Consider the following 7598-nt stretch of genomic DNA (forward strand, 5'->3'; position numbering starts at 1 on the left):
ATTCTGCTATTGATCCCTTCTAGAGAATTTTTAATTTCATTTATTGTGTTGTTCATCACTATTTGTTTGCTCTTTAGTTCTTCTAGGTCCTTGTTAAACATTTCTTGTATTTTCTGCATTCTATTTCCAAGATTTTGGATCATCTTTACTATCATTATTCTGAATTCTTTTTCAGGTAGACTGCCTATTTCCTCTTCATTTGTTAGGTCTGGTGGGTGTTTATCTTGCTCCTTCATCTGCTGTATGTTTCTCTGTCTTCTTATTTTGCTTAACTTACTATGTTTGGGGTCTCCTTTGCACAGGCTGCAGGTTTGTAGTTCACACTGTTTTTGGTGTCTGCCCCCCATGGCTAAGGTTGGTTCAATGGGTTGTGTATGCTTCCAGGTGGAGGGGACTAGTGCCTGTGTTCTGGTGGATGAGGCTGGATCTTGTCTTTCTGGTGGGCAGGTCCACGTCTGGTGGTGTTTTTTGGGGTGTCTGTTGCCTTATTGTGATTTTAGGCAGCCTCTCTGCTAATGGGTGGGGTTGTGTTCCCGTCTTGCTAATTGTTTGGCATGGGGTGTCCAGCACTGTAGCTTGCTGGTCGTTGAATGGAGATGGGTCTTGGCATTGAGATGGAGATATCTGGGAGATTTTTGCCATTTGATATTACGTGGAGCTGGGAGGTCTCTTGTGGACCAATGTCCTGAATGTGGCTCTCCCACCTCAGAGGCACAGATCAGACGCCTGGCTGGAGCACCAAGAGCCTGTCATGCACACGGCTCAGAATAAAAGGGAGAAAAAAAAAAGAAAGAAAGAACAAAATAAAATATAATAAAAAAGTTATTAAAATAAAAAATAATTATTAAAATTTTTAAAGTAATAAAATAAAAGAAAGAAGAGAGCAACCAAATCAAAAAACAAATCCACCAATGATAACAAGCACTAAAAACTATACTAACAAAACAAAACAAAAGAAAACCAAAAACCAGACAGACAGAACCCTAGGACAAATGGTAAAAGCAAAGCTATATGAAAAAATCACACACAGAAGCATACACATACACATTCACAAAAAGAGAAAAAAGGGAAAATACATATATATCATTGCTCCCAAAGTCCACCTCCTCAATTTGGGAAGATTTGTTGTGTATTCAGGTATTCCACAGATGCAGGGCACATCAAGTTTATTGTGGAGATATAATTCACTGCTACTGAGGCTGCTGTGAGAAATTTCCCTTTCTCTTCTTTGTTTGCACAGCTCCTGGGGTTCAGCTTTGGATTTGGCCCCGCCTCTGCGTGTAGGTCACCTGAGGGTGTCTGCTCTTCGCTCAGACAGGATGGGGTTAAAGGAGCAGCACATTCAGGGGCTCTGCCTCACTCAGGCTGGGGGGAGGGAGGGGTACGGAATGCAGGGCGAAGCTAGGGTGGCAGAGGCCAGCATGACGTTGCACCAGCCTGAGGTGCACCATGTTTTCTACTGGGTAAGTTGTCCCTGGATCACAGGACCCTGGCAGTGGCAGTCTTCATAGGCTCCTGGGAGGGGAGGTGTGGATAGTGCCCTGTGCTTGCACACAGGCTTCTTGGTGGCTGCAGCAGCAGCCTTAGCATCTCATGCCTGTCTCTGGGGTCCGCACTGATAGCCACGGCTTGCGCCCATCTCTGGAGCTCCTTTAAGCGGCACTCTTAATCCCCTCTCCTCGCGCACCAGGAAACAAAGGGGCAAGAAAAATCTCTTGCCTTTTCAGCAGCCCCAGACTTTTTCCTGGACTCCCTCCTAGCTAGCTGTGGAGCACTAGCCCCTTCATGCTGTGTTCACACAGCCAACCCCAGTCTTCTCCCTGGGATCCGACCTCCGAAGTCCGAGCCTCAGCTCCCAGCCCACACCCGTCCCAGCAGGTGAGCAGACAAGCTTCTCGGGCTGGTGAGTGCCGGTCGGCACTGATCCTCTGTGGGGGAATCTCTCCGCTTTGCCCTCCACACCCCTGTTGCTGTGCTTTCCTCTGCGGTTCTGAAGCTTCCCCGCTCCGCCACCTGCAGTCTTTGCCTGCAAACGGGCTTCCTAGTGTGTGGAAACCTTTCCTCCTTCACAGCTCCCTCCCACTGGTGCAGGTCCCGTCCCTATTTTTTTGTGTCTTTTTTCTTTTTCCCTACCCAGGTACGTGGGGAGTTTCTTGCCTTTTGGGAGGTCTGAGGTCTTCTGCCAACGTTCAGTAGGTGTTCTGTAGGAGTTGTTCCAGATATAGATGTATTTCTGATGTATTGTGGGGAGGAAGGTGATCTCCATGTCTTACTCTTCCGCCATCTTGAAGCTCCTCCCCCCTTATTAATTTTTTAACTTTCATTTCTCTGATAGCGCATGATGTGGAGCATCTTTTCATATGCTTGTTTACTATTTGCATATACGCTTTGGTGAGGTGTCTGTTAAGGTCTTTGGCCCATTTTTAAATTACTTTTTTCTTATTGTTGAGTTTTAAGAGTTTTTTGTATATTTTGGATAACAGTCCTTTACCAGAAGAGGCTTTTGCAAATATTTTCTCCCAATATGTGGCTTGTCTTAATAGTCTCTTAACTGTGTCTTTTGATGAGCAGAAGGCTTGTTTTGTTTTGTTTTGTTTTGTTTTTTGTTTTTGGCTGTGTCAGGGCTCAGTTGTGGCACATAGGCTCTTTGCTGCAGTGTGTGGGCTTCTCTAGTTGTGGCATGCGGGTTTTGTCTTCTCTAGTTTTGGTGTGCAGGTTTTCTTTCTCTAGTTGTGGTGCATGGGCTCCAGGGCTTGTGGGCTCTGTAGTTGTGGTGCACGCAGGCTCCAGAGCACGTGGGCTCTGTAGTTTGCAGCACGTGGGCTCTCTAGTTGAGGTGCACAGGCTCAGTAGCTGTGGCGTGTGTGGGCTTAGTAACCCTGCAGCATGTGGGATCTTAGTTCCCTGACAAGGGATTGAATCCACATCCCCTGCATTGCAGGACAGATTCTTTACTGCTGGACCACCAGGGAAGTCCCAGAAGTTTTTAATTTTAATAAAATCAGCTTATCAGGTTTTTTTTTCTCTCATGGATCATGCTTCCGGTGATATATCTTTTTTAAAAAATTGCCATACCCAAGGTCATATAGATTTTCTCCTATGTTGTTTCCTAGGAGTTTTATAGTTTTACATTTTACACTTAGGTCTATGATACAATTTAAGTTAATATTTAAGATGTTAAAGTGTAACATCTATGTCTAGATGCTTTTTCTTTTCTTTTCTTTTCTTCTCTTTTGGCATGTGGATGTCCAGTTGTTCCAGCACCATTTGTTGAAAGGACTATGCGTTCTCCACTGAATTGCCTTTGCTCCTTTGTGAGAGACTAGTTGGCTGTATTTGTGTGGATCTATTTTGGGGCTTTCTATTTTATTCCATTGATCTATTTCTCTTTCTTCACCAATGCCAGACTCTCTTGATGACTGTAATTTTAGATTAAATCTTGAAGTCAGATAGTGACAGTCTTCCAACTTTGTTGATCTCCTTTAATTTTGTATTGGCTATTCTGGGGCTTTTGCCTTTCCATATGAACGTTAGGATCAGTTGTTGATAAACATAAAGTAACTTGTTGGGTTTTTATTGTGATCGTGTTGAATCTATAGATCAAATTAGGGAGAACACAATATTTAGTCTTCCTATCCATGTTCATAGAATATTTCTCAAGTTATTTGGATCTTTTATTTCTTTCATCAGAGTTTTGTAGGTTTCCTCATATAGGTCTTGTACATATTTTGTTAGATTTATTCTTAAGTACTTCATTTTTTGTTCTAATATAAATGGTATTATATTTTTAATTTCAAATTCCAATATTATTTATTGGTAGTATATAATAAAGCAGTTGACTTTTGTATATTAACTTTGTATCTAGCAACCTTGCTATAATTTCTTATTAGTTCCAGGAAGTTTTTATTGATTCTTTGGGATTTTCTACATAGACAATTACATCATCTGTGAACAAAAACAGTTTTATTTCTTCCTTCTCAATCTGTATGTCTTTTATTTCCTTTTCTTGTCTTGTTGCATTGGCTAGGACTTCCAGTACAATGTTGAATCATAGTGATAAGAGGGGACATCCTTGCCTTGTATCTGATCTTAGTGGGAAAGCATCTAGTTTCTCACTGTTAAATATAGGGTTTTGGGAGATTTTCTCTATCACGTTAGGGAAGTTCCTTCTCTATTTCTAGTTTGCTGAGGGTATTTTTTTTTAAATCATGAATGGGTGTTGGATTTTGTCAAATGTTTTCTCTGAATTTTTGATATGGTCATATTATTTTTCCTCTTTAGCTTGTTGATGTGATAGATTACATTAATTAATGTTTGAATATTAAACTAGCCTTGCATACCTGGACTAAATCTCACTTGGTCATGACATATAACTCCTTTTATGCATTGTTGGATTCAATTTGCTAACATTTTTTTGAGGGTTTTTGTATCTATGTTCATAAGAGATATTAGTTTGTAGTTTTCCTTTCTTGAAATGCCTTTGTCTCGTTTTGGTGTGAGAATAATGACTGGTCGCATAAAATGAATCAGGAAGTACTTCCTCTGCTTCTATTTTCTGGAAGAGATTGTAGAGAATTGGCAGAATTTTTCCCCTAAATGTTAGTTATAGTGCACCAGTGAAATCATCCAGGCCTTGTCCTTTCTGTTTTGGAAGGTTATTAATTATTGACTTAAACTTTGTTATAGATAGAGGTCTATTCAGATTAGCTATTTCTTTTTTGACTTTTGGTAGATCGCATCTTTCTAGAAATTGACCCATTTCAACTAGATTATCAAATTCGTGAGCATAGAGTTGTTAATAATATTTCTTTATTATCTTTTTAATGTCCATAGGATCAGAAGTGATGGTTCCTTTTATATCTGATATTAGCAATTCATGTCTTCTCTCTTTTTTCCTTAGTTAACCTGGCTAGAGATTTATCAACTTTATTGATCTTTTCTAAGAACCAACTTTTGGTTTCATTGATTTTATCTCTTGATTTCCTATTTCAATCTTATTTCTTTCTGCTCAAATTTTTGTTATTTCTTTTCTTCTACTCAGTTTGGACTTAATTTTTTCTTCTTTTTCTGTTTCCCAAGGTAGAAGCTTAGATTACTGATTTTAGATCTTTCTTCTTTTCTGATAATTCATTTAATACTATAAATTTCCCTCTAAGCACTGCATCTTATAATTTTGATTAGCTGGATTTGAATTTTCATTTAATTCAAAATATTTTTAAAATTGCTCTTGAGACTGCTTCTATGACTCATGTGTTATTTAGAAGTGTGTGCTTTACTCTCCAAATATTTTGGGGTTTTCCAATTATCTTTCTCTTATTGATTTCTATTCCATTATGGTTTGAGAGCATACATTGTATGATTTCTGTTCTTTTAAAATTTAGGAAACTTCAAAACTTTTGCACGGCAAAGGAAACCATAAACAAGACCAAAAGACAACCCTCAGATTGGGAGAAAATATTTGCAAATGAAGCAACTGACAAGGGATTAATTTCCAAAATTTATAAGCAGCTCATGCAGCTCAATAACAAGAAAACAAACAACCCAATCTAAAAATGGGCAGAAGACCTAAATAGACATTTCTCCAAAGAAGATATACAGATTGCCAACAAACACATGAAAGAATGCTCAACATCATTAATCATTAGAGAAATGCAAATCAAAACTACAATGAGATATCATCTCACACCAGTCAGAATGGCCATCATCAAAAAATCTACAAACAATAAATGCTTGAGAGGGTGTGGAGAAAAGGGAACACTCTAGCACTGTGGGTGGGAATGTGAATTGGTACAGCCACTATGGAGAACTGTATGGAGGTTCCTTAAAAAACTACAAATAGAACTACCATATGACCCAGCAATCCCACTACTGGGTATATACCCTGAGAAAACCATAATTCAAAAAGAGTCATGTACCAAAATGTTCATTGCAACTCTATTTACAATAGCCCAGAGATGGAAACAACCTAAGTGTCCATCATCGGATGAATGGATAAAGAAGATGTGGCACATATATACAATGGAATATTACTCAGCCATAAAAAGAAACGAAATTGAGCTATTTGTAATGAGGTGGATAGACCTAGAGTCTGTCATACAGAGTGAAGTAAGTCAGAAAGAGAAAGACAAATACCATATGCTAACACATATATATGGAATTTAAGAAAAAAAATATCATGAAGAACCTAGGGATAAGACAGGAATAAAGACACAGACCTACTAGAGAATGGACTTGAGGATATGGGGCAGGGGAAGGGGAAGCTGTGACAAAGCGAGAGAGAGGCATGGACATATATACACTACCAAACGTAAAATAGATAGCTAGTGGGAAGCAGCCACATAGCACAGGGAGATCAGCTCGGTGGTTTGTGACCACCTAGAGGGGTGGGATAGGGAGGGTGGGAGGGAGGGAGATGCAAGAAGGAAGAGATATGGGAACATATGTATATGTATAACTGATTCACTTTGTTATAAAGCAGAAACTAACACACCATTGTAAAGCAATTATACCCCAATAAAGATGTAAAAAAAAAAAAAGAAAAAAATTTAGGGTGTGGTTTATGGCCCAGAATGTTGTCTATTTTGGTCAGCGTTCTGTATGAGCTTTTAAAGGAGGTGTATTCTGCTATTGTTGGATGGGGTATTCTATAGATGTCAAATAGATCCAGTTGATTGATGATATTGTTCAGTTCAACTATGTCCTTGCTGGTTTTCTGCCTGCTGGATCTGTCCATTACTGATAGAGAGGTATTGAAGTCTCTAACTATTATGGTAGCTTTATCTGTTTCCTCTTATAGTCCTATTAGTTTTTGCCTCATGTATTTTGAGACTCTGTTGTTAGGCACATGCACATTAAAGATCTTTGTCTTCTTGGATAATTGACCCCTTTGTCATTATGTAATGCCTAAATAATTTTCTTTATCCCTAATAATTTTCTTTTCTCTGAAATCTCTTCTGTCTGAAACTAACATAGCTTCTCCAGCTTTCTTTTGGTTAGTTAGCATGGTATACCTTTCTCTATCCCTTTACTTTTAATCTATGTGTATCTTTATGTATTTAAAGTGGGTTTCTGGGACTTCCCTGGTGATGCAGTGGTGAAGAATCTGCCTGCCAATGCAGGGGACATAGATTTGATCCCTGGTCCAGCAAGAGCCCACATGCCATGGGGCAACTAAGCCCGTGTGCCACAACTACTGAGCTCACGCACCACAACTACTGAAGCTTGCGTGCTCCAGGGCCCGCATGCTGCAACTCCTGAGCCCACATGCTGCAACTACTGAAGCCCACATGCCTAGAGCCCATGCTCTGCAACAAGAGAAGCCACCACAATGAGAAGCCCACACACCGCAATGAAGAGTAGCCCCCATTCACCACAACTAGAGAAAAGCCCGAGGACAGCAATGAAGACCCAATGCAGCCAAATAAATAAATAAAATTTTAAAATATACATATAAAAATAAATGAATTAAAGTGGGTTTCTTGTACACAACATACAGTTGGTTCTTATTTTATTTATTCAGTTTATTCAGTCCATTCTGACAGTCTTTGTCTTTTAATTGGTGTATTAAATCATTGATTTTTTTTTTTTTTTTTTTTTTG

Source organism: Neophocaena asiaeorientalis, unplaced genomic scaffold (assembly GCF_003031525.2).
Source record: "Neophocaena asiaeorientalis asiaeorientalis breed wild unplaced genomic scaffold, Neophocaena_asiaeorientalis_V1.1 scaffold138, whole genome shotgun sequence".
In the NCBI taxonomy this organism is placed as follows: Eukaryota; Metazoa; Chordata; class Mammalia; order Artiodactyla; family Phocoenidae; genus Neophocaena; species Neophocaena asiaeorientalis.